The sequence below is a fragment of the Gallus gallus genome, chromosome 8 (genome assembly GCF_016699485.2).
Source record: "Gallus gallus isolate bGalGal1 chromosome 8, bGalGal1.mat.broiler.GRCg7b, whole genome shotgun sequence".
NCBI lineage: Eukaryota > Metazoa > Chordata > Aves > Galliformes > Phasianidae > Gallus > Gallus gallus.
In genome coordinates, this window is record NC_052539.1 from 28,105,242 (window position 1) to 28,121,455 (window position 16,214).

Genomic DNA, 16,214 nt, shown 5'->3' on the forward strand with positions numbered 1-16,214 from the left:
TCTGCTTTCAGCCATTTTTCACAGAAATTCTGGCTAAGAGCTGTCTTTTCCTTCCAGTTGCTAACCCCCAGCAGCCCATTTGCATGCCATTGCAATTCACGGTGAGCCGCCTCTGGCCGTCGGTTCTGCTGGCTGAACCATGCTGTAAACAGACATCCAATGCACAGCTCTGGAAACCAGTGACAATCATGTGGGTTCGTTTTCTAAATGGTGGACCTTGGACAGTCCACCTTTTTAATTCCCCACCTGTCTGTAAATATGCACCGGGTAGCTGTGGGACTTGCACCAAAAACTTTCAGTAGCACAGGCATTTTCATAGCGTGCCCATACAGCCATGTTAATGGCCTTCCTGTTCCGCAGGGTGAAGCAGAGGAGGGAGGGCCGGGCTGTCCCCCGAGATCCATGTGGGCCGGGTGCTCGGCGTACCTGAAACACCGCGATGCCATTGCTGGATCTGCTGCTTTTGGAAACAGAATGTTTCCAACTGGGACCGCTCTGCAACGCTCTGCGTGTTCCTCAGCTTCCTGCAGCCTTTTAATTGGGTATAGGCAGCAGTGTTTAGGTTTGTACGCGTGGGTTCCTCTGACGGCTGTCATCTCTCACAGCGCAGTACTGGGGGGTGCTGCCCATCCTGCCCCATGGGCTTGGCCTGAGAAACCGGGCTGCTGGGGGTTAGTGGGGCACATTGGGTGTCTGTTGCCTGGGGAAGGCAGTGAGTCCATGTACACACACTTGGGGATGTAGCTGATAATCTCTTGCATCAGTGGAGGTGGGATTATTCTGAGTTCGTTGTTTAACAGAAGGGTGGAAGGTTCTCGTGCTCTTTCCGTTGGAGTTTTTAGAATCAGATTCTGAGTTGCACATACAGGCTTTAACCTTACAGAAGGAAACTGCTGTAGAAGGGATGAAAGTTGCCTTTGCAAGGAAAGGTTTCCAACGTGTTTGGGTGCGTGTGCATGCTGAACAGAGTCGGGGTGCAGCAAACTCATGTGTACTGTCGGCTTGCTTTAGCATCTTACGAAACAGGAGGGAATTGACACTGTAAGTGTGATGCAACGTTTGTTAGATTGTCTGGAGAGCTGTGCTGCACGTGTGCTGTGAGCAGGGCACTTCCAGCAGGGTAGCTGCATCTGCTCATTAGCTGCAAATCTGCTGTGCAGCGCAGGAGAACATCCATCACCTGTGCTGCGCAGGAAGGCCTTTATGTAAGGTCCCTTTGTGCCGGGCGAGGACATGTGGCTGGATAGGAAGGGCTTCAGAAGTAATGCGAACCGTGCAATGATTAAAAGGGAATTAATCCATCCTTCTGAAAATCACGTAATCTTTAACTTTCATAGTGTGGTGAACAGGGAACTTCTGTATGGGGATTAGCAGCAGGGTAAATGATGATGTTTCACCACCTTTATCCGCACCGCTAATCTCATTACTTGATGAATCTCCTGTTCACTCTTCTATGCTCTTTATTTTCAGTTTTCTGTCTTAATTGCTATGCTCCTTTGCTTTTTAATCCATCATCCTTTCTAGACGTTCTCCTCCTTTTCTAACTAAACGCGTTTCAACTTCTTTCTCCTGGTTTTACTGATGAAATCTGTCATCACCATTCCTCTCCTGTATCCAATCACTTTTCAGCAGCAAACAAAAAACAAGGCCATGATTCAAACACTTCTGTGCTCAGAATGTTCCCCCTAGGACCCGGTTGTCACGACAGTACATGACCAACATGTCAGCACAGCGCCCTTCACCATCTGCCACCGATGCCTGCCTGCAACCCTCCCGTCACATGCCGTGGCTGCTGCTGTTGTGCCCGGTCTTTGAATACCTCTTCCATAGAACCTAGCAGTACAGAAAGTGTTAAGCCTGCACTCTTTTTCCTCTGCCAGAATCCACAGGTCTCATTCTTCCATCCGGCATTTTTTTGTCCTGAAGATGCTGAAGCCCCGATCCCATTTCTTCCTTTCTGCAGCCAGCCCTGGTACCAGTTGCGTTTGTTGGCTTTCAGGGGGAGAAGAGCAAGCAGCAGCAGAGGTGAGCTGCTACGTGGCAGCAGCCCTCTGAATGCAGAACATGCAGGGCAGCCCACTTGGAGTGCTTCCTGCAGAGAGGGGAAAGCATCTCAAGGAGACGGGGCCGTGCTCTGTGCTCAGCACGCCCTGTCTCACAGCATCCTGCCCTGAGCCCTGCTTTCTTCTCATCTGCCGTCTTACTTCCATCAGAGCTGTTACAATCACTGTGGTGCCACCCAAAGCAAGGTTCTTCTCAGCAGTGCTCTGCAAGATCCTAAGTGTCTCCTAAAAGGCAGAAGCTCTTTTCTAGTGTTCTCTGCTGCTTTTAATTGAGTTTTCTTTAAATATTTATCTTCAACTTTATACCGTTTATACAATTTAGATCACTTAGTTTAATAACGTACGGTCATCAGCTATGTTCTGATGAGAAATAGCATTTTAATGAAGTGTTTTCTTAGAGTATCATGTTTACTGTCTTATCTAAGACTTTTTTTGTTTTGTTTTTGCAAATTAATTTCTATCTCCCTTTCTTTGGATGGTGAGTTTACATGTGTTCTTCATTGGTAGCAGTTACCTATGGAGTAAAGAATGCACAAGGTAGGGTAGAAATGGCACAATAGGAAATCTTGCTTTGGTTTTTTTCTTTTGGTTATCTTTCAATGCAATTGAAATACCAACAAATTTGCTTTCTAAGGTATACTGCAAAATGTAAATCATATGCTAGCCTTAATTTTTTGAAAACATGATCTGTTTTCATTGCAAAATAATCTTCTGCGATGGAATTTATTAAGTTAAATAGTATGGCACAACCCAGTCAGAGGGGTAGCATTTGAGCTCGTTCCAAGCCTGGTGAATAACAACTGATGTGTTTAATTACTTGGAGCTGCACAACGTACTGTCGGCACAGCACAGCTATCAGGAGACGTAACGCTTTGTTTTGCTTTCTGAGCACCGAGCTTCTGGAACCAACTAATAAAGCCTGAACTAGTGGCAACCAACACTGCAACAGTAGTTCAGAAAATTCCCATTTTGGGGATGGTCTGTATTCTTGCAATTGCTGAGGATAACAAGCGTTTACGAGGCTTGTGAATTTCCTCAGTTGTTTTGTCACAGAATCCCAGGCTGGTTTGGGTTGGAAGGGAGCTTAAAGCACCCCCTGTCCCACCTCCTGCCACGGGCAGGGCCAGCTCCTGTAGCCCAGGGCCCCATCCACAGCCTTGGGCATCTCCAGAGGTGGGAGGCCCACAGCTCTCTGGGCAGCAGGGCCGGGGCCTCACTGCCCCCATGGTGAAGTATTTCCTCCTCGTGTCTTCAGGACCCTCACAGAGGTGCTTTGGGGGAGAATGAAAGGGGCCTCAGCTGCACAAGTCCTGTTCCAGACCGAATGAGGGATAGGCTTTTGTTTTGGAGGCAAAGGTGGTCGGTCTCACCATAGCCTGCTTCCATCTGAAAGCACCATATGATATGATTTTGGATGTATTTCAGCTTTGCAGTATATACAGCAGGATGCATTTCTCTAGTTCCAGAGTTGAATGGCACGCTTTTCTTTACTTCATGAACAGATCTGGTTTTGTTTTTCACTGGCTATTGATACAGCTTCAAGCCTTTGTTCATTTGGAGACATAGGCAGAGGAATAGGCAGATTATTCTCTTGCTCGCTGGTATTGGACACGTGAAGTTGCTCTGTTGTCTGTTGAAGCTTCCGAGGAGAAAGAAACTGAATCAAGGAGGGAAAAGCATGGGGAAGGACAGGAGGTTCTCTTCTTTTTATCTCTGCTGAATACGTTTTTCCACGCATCCCAAGAGAAGTTCCTGAGCAACAGCCACGGAGTGGCAGGGAAGGTTCCAAAGGACATGGAAGTGAGGAGGACTCATGGAACAGCAGACATAACTGCATACACAACAAACCCAAAACCTCTGTAGTCCTTAAACTGCCCCGTCAGCCTGCATTGCCTTGGAGCCTTGGTGCTGGAGCTGGTTTCCAGTAGTGACTGATAAAGCATGCACACATCTGCCACGTCGTTTATGCTCTGTGGGTGAGTTTCACTGCAGAGCCAAACATTCTCTGGTTTGTCACTGTTTTTTTTTCAGGGGTTTTGTGTGTTTGTTTCTGAGTAACCCCAGCTAGCTCTCCGAAATGATTTCTCTGTGTTTCACTTCTGTTACCCTACATTATCTTACTGGAACATCACACTGATTCCACAACAGTGACGTGTTTCTTTGTCACCGAGGGCAGGTTTGGGGGTAGTTTAACAGATAAGGTTGTAGGTTCTTCTGTAATTATCATAGCACAAGGTTTTTGCAGCAGTCAAATGGCAAATGCTCTTGGCAGAGGTGAATTACAGCAGTGTCACGGAGAATGCTCTGCTGGTGCTGTGATGGGCAGATTTGCAAACATAGATTTGGAGAAGCAGAAAGAGGAGAAGAGATTGGGGAAGTTAAAACATGAAAATTAGAGCTGCTCTCAGTCTCCTAATGGAGGACGTGAATGAGATGCAGAAGTAAACAAGCTGAACTCTGCTGAAGGGGTGTGATGACTTTTAGCAAGCATCGTGCCGTTCTGCACAGCATGAACATGTTTGCATCCATGTTCATTATGCCTTCACATTCACTGCTTGCCTTTTCCACGCTGCTGTCTGGTGTGACAGAAAGCGCAGTGCTTTGCAAATCAGTGGGCAGCAATGCTTGACATCTGTGAGTCTATACAACATAAGGCTATAATATCAGCCTGTAACTGATAGTAAATATTTAAGGCTATAACTTAACTGATAGTAAATACAGTGTAATGCACTGGCATAGTGGCACAAGCAGAATGCAAAGGTGAAAGGAGAAGACTGATGCCAGAGCAGGTGATAAAGTTTTGGGTAAAATATTGCCTGGGTAGTAGTTCTGCTTTCCAAGACATGCCTGCAGAGGTGGAGTCTCTGCTTCCAGATAAAGCCCTGTCACTGGGAAGCACTGTAAGGAAGAGCAAGTTCGAATTCCTCAAAGGTTTTTGTTCTTTCAGCAATGTGAATAGGTATTGCTGAGGAACACATCAGGAATTAAGCAATGCAGGAATAAGACTGGAGAAACAGCAATGTGTTTACCAATGCATTTATTTTTTTGTTGTTAAAACGACCTGTTTTTGTTGGGGGTGAAGCACAAGTCATCCCTCCTGATGGCCACATCTGTCCTTGTGCTGTGTGACGCTGCGGTGTACTTCTGCCTATTCCATTTTCCACATCACTGCGGTAGGGTGCCTAAGTAGGAATCAATTGGGCCTGACCCAGATTGCTTTGGTGTTTTGACGTTCCAATACAGTGGGAAAGTGTGGAAGAACTTAGGAGGAGCAGGCTGGTGAGGGCTGTGGGGGGGCGAGGAGGGGGGGTGCTGAGGGAGGAGGAGGGGGCAGGCGCTGTGGACGTGGTTCTTTTGTTGCTGCAATGACCTGCTATGTTGGGAAGCTGCCTGCTTTGCTACTGTCTAGAACTCGTTTTACTAGAAAAGGGAAGCTTTTATGGGTAAAATTAGGATGCCTGCGCTCACTGCGACTGAATTACCTTTCTGTGGTCAATGGAACATTGTGTAGAGCCCTTCTGCTTTTCTTTCTAAACAACAAAGCTGCATTTTATCATGATAGAGCAATTAACTGCAGCTTTCTCCACAATAGGTTGCAATGCTATGAAAGAAAAACATCTGCCTGGCAGTTAATGGAATTAAATGGGAACCAGGTTATCCATTTTTAGGGAATAAATCCGTGCTCTTGTGCTGAAAGAGCTCTTGTTGCGCTCTCAGCAGCTCCGTGTGCAGCACAGTCACAGTGCAACTGGTACCTCAATGCATCATGGGCAGCCCTCAGGAAAGGAAAGCCTTATTGTGAGTACAGGGGTACAGCAGGTGGATCTGTACGTTTGTGTACGGAATAATTACCATTCTGTTGCATGGCATGTTTGTCTTGTTAATAAAGTGCAGTTACTTGTGTTCTGTTTTATTGATTTCTGACCTGGGTAGCTGTCTAGACCATGGACTGAAAAGTGAGCACGTAGCACCACCTGAAAGCATACCTCCCCAAAGGGAACGTAAGGAGAAATTAATCTCATTTTATCAGCAAAGGAAAACAGGAATCAAGAGGCGTTTCTCTCAGCTTAGATATGGCTCTTGCACTGGTACAGGTTGTCCAAGTGCATCCAATTACAACAAAAAGTGCTTAATGAATAGTCTGCTTTTATAACATTGGCATGTAGTTTTTCCCCTGGTCTCACAGTATTTACTGTATGGTTTTGAAATGCACAGATACAGTCTGAAAGCAAGTGCTTGCTCCTTGCCTTGTCAGTACATAAAGAACCACGTAAAGAGCCCTTGGTGTGAACCTGAAATGTTTTGTGCTGCTCCTTCATTTCAAACAGCTTTAATGAACCCTGCTGACATTGCGCGTATGAAGGTAATGACTGCATAATGATGGACAGCTTCATTAGGTTGGAGGGAAAGTTTTCTTTCACAACAATAATGCAGAATTAGCTCTTCCATTTTATTGGGTTTGTTATTACCAAGATAATTGGAGGATCTGAATCTGCACAGAGCCCACTGCGTTCTGGAGCTCGTGCCACAGAGTCTGCATCCATTGCAAGTGCTGCAGCTGCTGTCCAGAGCAGCAGTGTGGCTGAACGAGGCAAGGCTTTGGGGCGCTGCCCCACACTTCTCAGCCTTCCACGTCTGACCATTGCCTCTGAACGCTGCCTTCGTGTTCCGGCCTCAGGGAAGTTTTGTCTGCTCCTCTCAGGTGAGGACCAGACGTTAGTGAACTACACGTTTATTGCCTGCGGGTCCTTTCATCTGCGAGCGATGGTGCCTGGTGAATACACTGCCAGCCTCCTAATGGCGCATAAGGCAGCCATCTACGTTTCAGAAATGCAGATTGCTGTGAGCACGCAGGAGCCAGGTGAGTGACAGATTAGTCAGACTTCAGTGCCAGCTTTCACGATCTTCATTAGATCATCTGTGAGAGAATTGAGTGCTTCTTTCCTGAAGACTTGAAAACATATATGCAGATTATTACTGTTTAAACGTTGCAGAAAGCAAGATGGGGGGAGTCATTTACCTACCTACAAAAGTAAATCAAGTAGTTGCCTATCCTGATGCTATTCATACAACACTGGAAAGTGTAAGAGAAAATAAATGATGTTCATGACATAATACGTTTCTTCCTAGCCCTGCCTCATCATCAGGAGCCTAAATTTTATCTGGAAAAGTCAAGTTCCTGCGAGTTTTCATAGCAATGTCATTTGGTTCTGAGATACTGTACTCTGGCAGAAGTATTTGCTTATAACGTAAAGACAAGTGCTGTTGAGAAGCTCAGCTACAGCTTAGGGCTCCCATAGCCTTACAGAAAGACCTGTGTCCAGTGGCCCAGTGCTGCTGCTCTTCATAAGGTGCTTATTCTCCCACCTGGAGTCTTTCTCTGCCCAGTATCGTAGATGTAGTACACGGTACTGGTGCTTTCCTGTGAGTATGCTAAAAGCACAAAGATGCTAATGTAATCTTTTGACTTGGATTTCTCTGTCTATGTTGTCAACTGTTGTTGCAGTTTCACATAACCTTAGTTGAGTACTTTTTTCTCAACTGGGCATATACATTTCTGGGAGATTCCCTTACCCCACAGCCTGGAATGTATTCCTGTTCTTACCAAGGACTGCTCATGCTGCAGCTTTCGCAGAAGCAGAAGTAGCGGCATAATGACCATCAATATGAGCACGCTGAGTTAGAGCAGTGTTTCCTCTCTGCCATAAAACCAAGCTGTTTTTATGCTCCACAGATGGAGACACCTCTCTGCTGCTGGAAAAATGGCGTGGCACTCAGTGTGGGGTTTGCATGGCTTGTGCTAATGGCTGAGTGGCTGGGAGCCCTACTGTAGGAATTCTGACACAGGCGTGGGATTGGTTGAGGATCTAATTCCTGGACATTAATGAGTGCTCATTTAAGAGGTTCTCAGCACATTTACCTTGTTCGTCCTCTCTCAAACAACTTAGATGGGGAGGAAATTGGAATATTTGTATAAAGAACAGATGAGGCGGATAATCCTAGGGAGGCTCATTTTTCATCAGCATTCAGTTATTATAACAGTGAGTACATTCAGAGTGTATACAAGGGCTTGGATTTCCAAGAGCTTTTAGCACCTTTTTTGTGTGTCCTCTGGTGGCATGCTGTGCAGACTGAGCGGTGTCCCTGCTGTGTCCCCTCCATCAGCACAGTGCCTTTCCCTATGGTTGCTACTGATGTGGTTTACTTTGGGATGGTGTATTTGCTTCTGTCCTTATCTCGGTTTCTCAAATTCTGTTTTTTGGGGGATGACAGATGTGGAATCACAGGATACCGTGGCTGGAAAACAAGTGTTTCCCAGTTTGAGTCATGCTGTCCCTCCGCATGGGTTGCAGGTAGGCATGGTGGCCTGCTGTCAGCTCAAGTGGACAGCGCTCTCTGCTTTAGTATTTCCTTAGTGGGTTGGCTTAAGGAGGAAAAATTTCAAAGCAAGTGGTGGTTGTATGCACCAAACTGATCACTGCAGATTAACGATGGCAACCCCCAGACACCTGTAACTCTTGGGGCCAGGTAAAGCTCTCTTCTCCCTTAGTCAGTGTGCTCTTCTAAATCTAGCCAAGGTCTGCACTGTCAGATGGGATCCCCTTAACAAACTGCACTGGGAGCTGCTGGAGGCCAGGAACATGAAAGCAAGCGGCTCTTGTGTTGTCCCTCTGGTATTTGTAGGCTGGCTTGCTGCAGGCTGTCGGTGGCATTGCTACTTGCTTTCCAACAGCTTGCTGTTAGACTGAGCCAACATTCACTGAACATGTCCATCTTGGGGTCACACAGTTGGTACAGGGCAGCCCTTTTTTCAATGATACTGAGCTCCTTTGGCTCCGGATGATGTAATAACAAGGAAGGAACAAACGAGAAAAGGCAGTGCAGCGTAGAGGAGGCGACGCCAGAAGATGCAGACTGGAAGAGCAGATGCAATGAGAAGCCCACGCTTCCTTACAAACGTGACTTTGAAATAGGCTTCTCTGGAATGCCACATCTTGGCAGTCTGTATGTCTAGGATCTGTAGTCGACTGCTGTCTTTTCTTTTAACTTACAGGAGGGTTAAGCAGCCACCTCTATAGACATACGGATGTTTTCTCACACTCTTCTGCCTACATGAGCAGCACCTTCCTAAATCACCAAGACCTAAGCTCTGCCTTGCTTTCTGAAAGAGAATTAAGAGAATCTGCTCTACCGTACATGAAAAGTGCCTCCATAAGGAAAAACATTAATCTCTAAATGTCAGGCTTTGCTATTTTTACTGCATATCCCAGAAAAAAAGCCCTTGTGTTGCTGTATGCATTCCGGATCGCGGTACACAGCATGCCCGCCATTGACAATTAGTACCATTTGTCTTGTGCTCTTACAGGGAAAGAAGCATCTGTAAGAAGTCGTAAATGCCTTCTGGTGGTCAGCCTTTTGTGGGTGGAATCTGAATCTTCTTCAGTGGTGCTTGGAAAGCATCGGGGGTTTTTTGAGAACAGCCCATGTATTTTGGGTTACAGTTCCACTTACTTGAATCCTGTAAAGTAGAGCTCCGTGGAAGACCGAGTGAGAAACGTTGGCCTTGCTCTGTGGGACACAGATATTTTCTGATAGGTTGTTTTGTTGTGTTCTGAGCATATTTGTATTGTTTGGATTTGCATTCTATTACCCACTAACAGTATTTGACAGCATACTCCCTTTGTAGTGTACTTGCTCAAAATCGCCTCCAGCTGTGCTTGAGAAATGGATTTGGTTTGAATGCTTGGTTAAAATAATTCAGAATAAGCTAAAAGGCCTTACATTGATGTTAATTCACAAAATGAAATTTCAAACATACTATGAATTAAGATCGTGGACCTACTGTGTTATAGTAGATACAGAAGCACTGACAAATGCTCCTGTTGGCCTGGGCCGGCCGTGCTGGGGAGGAGATAGGGAGGAAGGAGACTTTCTGCTCGACTCTCAGGGCATCTTGGGGAAATCTGAGGAAATTCAGTGGTGCTAAAAGGATGCATAGGCTTTCTGCACTGTGTCTGCAGTTCCCTTTGGAGCACACAGTGGGGTCATGCACACTTTCCCATTCAGAGCTGTCAGAACATTTCTATCGGTCTCAGTGTCGATCGCTCCCTGACTCTCTCCCACCCGTCCCCCCTCCAGGGTCAGGCCTGGCCTTGTGCTCACCTTTCTGTTGGTAGGCTGGTTCTCATTTGTTATATAAATCCCAAGGGAGCAGTCACACTGAGAAACCCTGGTCTTGCTTCTGTGCAGCAGGGATGGAGATGAAGTCAGACAACAAGGCAGGCGTGAGACAGCCAAGCACAACACTGAGGGGTGTGTGGGTAAGGAGTGAGGAAATGAGCTCCAGATTATGTAGGATTGAAAACTCATTTAAAGGTACGTGCCTGACAACGTAATGCAAGTAATCAGGAATCTTGGAGTGATGTAACGTGCCCGTCATACAGGGCAAAATTCAGGAAAGCAGGAGTGTGAGGTGCTGAAGCTGTCCCTGAGAAGTGGTTGGGCAGTGCACAGTGCTCCCCAGGGAGGGGGCGTTCGGGGCGATTGCTCTGTGGGTTGGCATCCAGGCGTCAGCTGTTGGGTTTTCTTTTCATAGCATTTACCACCGAACGAATAGACGCTGTATTTCATGGCTAGAAATCTAATTTCTGAGTCGGTAAAGATGAAATTGCTCTCCTAAGGAAGGTCTCGGTTAATATCCGATTTCTCTCATTATCGTCACGTTAAGGCAAAGAGAAACAAATTCTAATTACTTCTGGACTTCAGGGAAAAGATTTCCTATGTAATAAACACCACAGGTTTGCTCATTCAAATGTAGCGGGGTGGAAACTGATTTCTTGGGGAGAGAGCAAGTGCTCGTTGTGGATGAGTGGCAGCAGTCATTGTCGAATCCAGATGATTTTCTTTGTGAACGGAAAGGTCCTGGCTAGCAGTGATACAAACTTGAAATGGCATTGCCTGAGGCAAATAATACCCTGTCTAATGCATTTGATTTTGCAAAGATAACAAGCTGAGTTACATTTCTGCTTTCAGTAATATTAATGGTTCAAGGAAAAGGGCTATCAGAAGCCAAAACAGGGGTGAAATCCGCCCTTTATTCTAGCATCACTTAAGGTAAAAGCTAGCGGTGCCTTGAGATCTTTGCGAAAAGTGGTCTTTAGTGGTTTATGAGGAAAAATAGAATTTGTAATGTATTTTTGCGAGATTTACAGCTGCTGGGGATTTTAGTGGGGCATTTGGTTAAATACGTAATGAATAATTCAGAGTGGCTGATTTATGAACCCTGTCAGATAGCCTAGCAGCCAACTTCCAGGGCCTCAGACAAAGGCAGTAAGGACACGGTGCTGGGTGAGGCAGCGGCCCGCCGGGATGTCAGCACTGCGCTGCGAGTGTGGGATGGGCAGAACAGGAAGGGCTCCCACCAGAAGCCCCCAGGCCATTCCGGGAGCAGGAGGGGGGCGGTGGGCAGGTGGGTGCCTGCTGGGGGGCACCTGCAGTGTCACAGCCGTGCTGTGCTCTGCTCAGCTACAGGAATGGGAAGCGAAGGAAGGGGGAGGTTTCCCTGATGAGCCTGCAGTCTTAATTAACCAGGCTTAACAAAAACAATTACCACAGATGAGGCTTAAAAGGAGATAAGAGAGATAAAAGTGGATCTCAAATAGGGAGGAGAGCGCAAGCGGAGATTTGAATGTTGGAGGGTGCCGTGCCTCTGCCTGGGACAGCAGACACCGACACAAATGCCTTTCCCGTGCTGCCAGTGGCCTATTTCCACACGGGATCTCTTGATCTACGTTTTCAGAAATGTAAATTTCCAAGCTGAGTGCGGCATTTCAGAGACTTAAAAGCACATCTCTTTGCAGCGTCTGCTCTTCACCTCTCCACGCAGATGCATTTTGAAGGAGCTCTGGATTTGAAGTTACACAGCAGTCTGAAAAATGGCAGCGTGTCACCACTGGAAATAGCTATTTCATCTCTCAGTGTGACCCAAGTGCACACAATTAGCCCGCAGTCCCTGCTTGCCACGAGGGCCTGGGCTGGGCATCCTGGGCTGAGTGGGTACCGCCACATGAAGGGCAGGCTGCTCACAGGCATCTCTGCTCCGTTGGTCTCGGGGGAAGGAAGTAGCAGTGATCTCTGGACATGTCAGAGCTGCTCGGTGCCGCTCAGCCAGCCCTTCCTTGGGCACGCGTCTCCTTCCAGCTGTTTCCGTGCGAGAGGCAATAGGGAGATATCGTTGTGGTCACCTGGTCTGCCCTGGTGCTGAGCCTGCTGGGGCTGGGAAGCAGGGGACGGCAGCAGTGAGACTTGGGCAGAGTTGGCACGTGGATCTCTGCAGCTTCCTGCAGCCGAATGGGATCTGACTTCACGCACGGGAGTTAAATGGATGCGATAACTCCGGCTGGTTTTGTCACCAATAATTCCTGCCTGGAGCAGGATATTAAAAAGGACAAATGAATTAAAAACAGAGCTGCTACTGACGGTGCATTTTTATTTCACTCTCTTAACGTTAAATTAATTGTTGACAGGGATTATTTAGGCAGAATGGGTTTGTGCTATAGTTTAAATTAAGCCATTGTGTTATTACTTAGCATGCAGAAAAGAACCTTCCAAATTTTGAAAAGGACACAGCTGTTAATCATCTCAGGAAGGCAACAAAATATTCCAGTAATGACTCAACTGAAAGGAACAGCCGCGATGTGGAACGCAGCGGTGCGTGCGGCTGGCCGCGAGGCGCGGCGGGGCCATGGCTGCTGGGAGCGCGTGCAGCTGATCGCTGGCTCTGATTAATTCCTCTTGTCAGCCCTGGTGGCAGAGGTTCCCAGCTAGCCGTGCTCACTGCGAAGGAGTGCGGTCTTTGGGGGGTTGTTTTTAGCTCTTTGGTTTAAGAATTGTAGATCCCTCCTGGGTCAGATGCCGGACTTCTTGGGCTGCCAGCAGGTAGGTGGCTGCGGTGTGCGAAACACCATCCAGCAACCTTCTGTACATCTGCTTCACATCCTTATGTTAAACAGGAGGTGCAGGTACAGCGCAAGTAAAAGAATTAACGAGCTCTCAAGTGATCCAGAAGTCTTTGGTTAGGCAAGCCACTCAGAGGGTCCTCCTTCCCCCTCATCCCTTATAGCTGGTGGGTCCTTACTACAGAGGAACACCTTCAGCTTATAGAGTGCAGTAGCAGAATGACTTTGGTTCTTCATTTTATCCTATTATTCATGCTTTTATCTGTTACCGCTTGATGTGTTTTTTACTGCTTGTATTAACACCTGGAAATGGATGTTGACAATCAGTGTGTGTTAGCTGTAATGTGCCTGAAAGATGGCTGTCTTCTGATTGTAGCCATTCTTGGTATTAATCCCAGTGGACCTTTTGTGTTCTCTTTGTATTTCCTTTCAGTCCCATCATTTCTCTGCAGCACACACTGCCAGTTCATGTGTTGGCTATCAGTTTGTTTTCCCTGACCCGTAGTATCCCTATCCATAGCCATTTTTACTGATAAGTGAGTGAATTCCTCATGTTTTAGGCAAATGAACTAAGTAATCCAGAACCACCCAGGTGCCCTGCTGCTCCTGCATCTCTCAGGCCGGTGTGTTTTCCTATGCAGTTTGCTTTGCCAAGGCTTCTGTCAGCCACAGCATCTCTTTATTTGTTCCAGCTTTTACCTGTCTGCACTTTGCGGAGAGCGCACAAATCGGCATTGAAGCTGAGGTGGAATATATTGGCTTCCCACCTCTAACCTTGTATTTACTTTTTGGAAACAGGGTGAGCGTTCTCTTATCTTTAAATATTTTGAAGATACCATCTGGATTATGTAGTTGTTAAAACATGTTTTTTTATTCCACGGCCATAATCCTTCCCTGAACTGGTGGGGCTGGGCTGTTTTCTTTGGTGTGCCGTGCGTGGGCCTCCTGCTTGGATTTGCATTCTGTGCAGGAGATTAATCTCTTTGTCATCAAATTTGAGTCTTATGAGGACAGGCCATGAGGAATTCTCTGTGCTGCTTGTTTCTGAGTTGCTGTTCATACAGAAAGTGCCTTATCCAGATGGCAGCTCCCCTTACCCCTCCCAGTGTGGAGCCACAGTACGTAAGCGCGGGCTGCTTGGGGCTGAGCTCTGTTGTTTTTACCCAGCGTCCCCATGGGCACATGGTGCCTTGCAGCATGCCCAGAGGCATGCAGTGGGTGACAGAGTCTGTTCTCTCCCAGGAGTTACCTGGCAGCCTGAAGCACAGCCTCCTGGAGCACAGTCTGTCTAATACATGACTTTAGTGGACACCCTGGGGTGTCTGGTCTGGTCACTAGCCATGCCTGCTCCCTGCTGGACCCCTTCCGTCTCCGTGCTGGGAGAGGGGAGTTCTGCATGGGCTGTGCTGGAAGGTGGGAGTCAGAACTGCCCTCCTCTTCTCTAGATACCACAGCCCTGAGCAGCACCGCTGCTTCCCATCAGACTGCCAGTGCTGCTGGTGGGCCCTGTGGAGCCCAGGCCCTCCCTGGAATGTGATTTTTAGGGTCGCAGTAATTTATCCACAGATTCTCCTGTAGCTGGGGGAAGTCTTGGCATGTGAGAGTCGGTGCAGCTCCGGGACACGTGCATCTGCAGGAGCATGTGTTGTGACAGCTCCCATATGTTGCCACCTACACGAGGAAATGTGATTTCTGCCTCATCAGCCTTAATCCTTCCTGGGAGAGAACACAAGCGTTTCGCAGGGTGCTTGACTGTTGACCGGGCTTCCACCATCATTGCTCCAGGTCCCTCGTGTTGTTTCTAGAGCCTGTTAATCTGTTTGCAGCCCTGAAGCCTCTTGCTGCTTGCCATACATCAGCGTCGTGTAAATGGTTTCCCTGTGCATTCATTGTCCATGAATATGTAACCCGTGGTGTGTTGGCCAGGAGAGCACTGTGCTGGGAGCTGTACGGGGGCAGCAGCCATCCTGCTGTGAGTACATGAGCACTGGTGCTCTCCCTCAACCAGCCCCTTTCCCTGTGTGGAAGGTGCTGTGTGGCTGTCACCGGGGGATTATCCCAAAGCACAGATCAGATCTGTAAGAAGAGATTAAATTTACATTTTGTTGTTGTTGTTGTTAAGCTGGATTCATCCCAGCTTGGTCGGTTTGTTTTGGGAGCCCAGTATTGCAAGGCACCATGCTGAGGTTGGAGCAGTAGTAGACGAAATCCAATGAATTCACCAATTGCTGTTTAGACTCATTTAATATTTTTAATTGGTCTCTTTTTTTTCCCCTTAATAAGCTGTCTGTTGTCCTGCAGAGCAGTGGGTATACTTTATTCTCTGTACATAAACAACCAGGGTTAAACTTGCAGTCCCTGATGGAGCTCCACCAGAGAAGGAAAGGATGTGAGTGCATTGGGATGCCTCACCTCGGCTGCTGACCCGTGCCCAGCTCTGGGGGAGGGCACACTCTGCGCCCTCTGTGCTGGCTGGGTAACCTCACAGACGTGCCGTGGTGCCATCGTTGTGATGCCAGACCCAGTGCCACCTCACAGACCAGGGGGAAACTGGTGTACCGCAGTGAGCCTCTCCTGCACCCCGCAGCAGAGGGGCATTCTGGAAACCGAGGGTCACGAGAGATTTTTCTTTCATTTAAACGTATTCCTGGGTGGTTTTTTTTCCCTCGGGGAGGCATGACTCCTGAGATGATTCACTGCTGCTTTCCTGGAGGAATTTCAGAGCCCCTGAATAAGCAACAGCATCCCAGTAGCGTGCACTTGTGCTGCAGCTTGTTTACTTGAGGACATATGCGTAACACGAACTGTAATTCATTAATCTGGATGCATTTTCTTGTAATGGTTAAATTAGTTTTAGACTCTTTTTAACCAATTTCACAGTTTTGATCTGCGTGTCAGATCGGTGTGTAGACATCAAGGTTTGAAGAATACTTCCACTGAAAAGCCTGTACTTGTGTTGAAAGCTTTAATATTGAATTATTGATATTAGGCCAGCGGAGTGGATAGGTACGCTTGCCTCCAGCACTAGAAGCATATTGTTTAGTGCACTGTAATCTCTTACAGTAACAATTTTCTGTTTCTTGCAATGCATATCTCTGTTTGGCTGACCGAGCAATGTTTCTTGCTCATCATCTCTGTATCCAGAAAGGCAAATAAGGCATTATAGAAGGCTGGGAAACATGCCGGGAGGTCA

At 47.3% G+C, this 16,214-nt stretch overlaps 1 protein-coding gene across 3 annotated transcripts in view; it reads left to right on the forward strand.

The window, feature by feature from the left end:
• The window catches only part of PDE4B (phosphodiesterase 4B), a 144,029-nt gene that overhangs the window by 38,069 nt on the left and 89,746 nt on the right, over window positions 1–16,214 (forward strand). The gene's annotated exons all lie outside the window — the stretch shown is intronic.